General features: G+C 36.2%; 1 protein-coding gene across 1 annotated transcript in view; it reads left to right on the top strand.

The window, feature by feature from the left end:
* The window catches only part of KIAA1109 (KIAA1109 ortholog), a 340,787-nt gene that overhangs the window by 144,939 nt on the left and 194,985 nt on the right, over nt 1-863 (top strand). The window lies entirely within an intron of this gene.

Below are 863 nucleotides of genomic sequence, written 5' to 3'. Positions count from 1 at the left end.
TGAAAGTCTTCCTCTTTTTTGAAGGTCCACCACTTTTTAAATCATGATTTCATTATCCGGGATCAGGTCCCTCCTGATAATATGTCCAAAGTAAGAAAGATGAAGTTTCACCATCCTGGCTTCTAAGTAACATTCTGGCTGTACTTCTTCCAGCAGAAATATGTTTGTTTTTCTGGCAGTCCATGACTTTAAATATTCCTTGTCACCACCATAATTCTAATGCATCTGTATATGTTCTATATGTTTTCCTTGTTCATTGTCAAACTTTCACATGTATACAAGGTGACATCTTTGCTTTTGAACACTGTAAGAGGTCTTGTGCAGCAGGTTTGCTTAGTGCAGTAAATTGATTTCTTGATTGCTGCTTCCTTAAGTGTTGATTATGGATCCAAGCAAATTGAAGTCTTTGACAGCTTCAGTCTTTTCTCCATTTATCATGATGTTATTTATTTGTCCAGTTGTGATGATTTTTGTTATCTGAATATTGAGATACTATCCATTCTGAAGGATGTATTCTTTTGTCTTAACCTAGTATAGTATATCAAATCCTCCTTACTTAACAAGTAGCAAGTTTGTGTCATCTGTATACTACAAGTTGCTAATGAGCCATCCTCCAGTCCTGCTGCCACGTTCTTCATATAATCCAGTTTCTCAGATTATTTGCTCAGTATAGATTGAATAAGTACAGTAACAGAATGCAACTGTGGCACACACCTTGCCTAATTTTAAAACCATTCAGTGTCTCTTTGTTATGTATGAATGACTGCCTCTTGGTCTATATACAGATTCCTCATCAGCACAATTAAGTGTTCTGGAATACCCATTCTTCCCTATGTTATCTGTAGTTTGTTAAGGTCCACACA

Source organism: Chrysochloris asiatica, unplaced genomic scaffold (assembly GCF_000296735.1).
Source record: "Chrysochloris asiatica unplaced genomic scaffold, ChrAsi1.0 scaffold00088, whole genome shotgun sequence".
NCBI classification, from domain to species: Eukaryota; Metazoa; Chordata; class Mammalia; order Afrosoricida; family Chrysochloridae; genus Chrysochloris; species Chrysochloris asiatica.
Note: the sequence above shows the minus strand (reverse complement) of the source record. Positions and strands in the feature narration are given on the sequence as shown.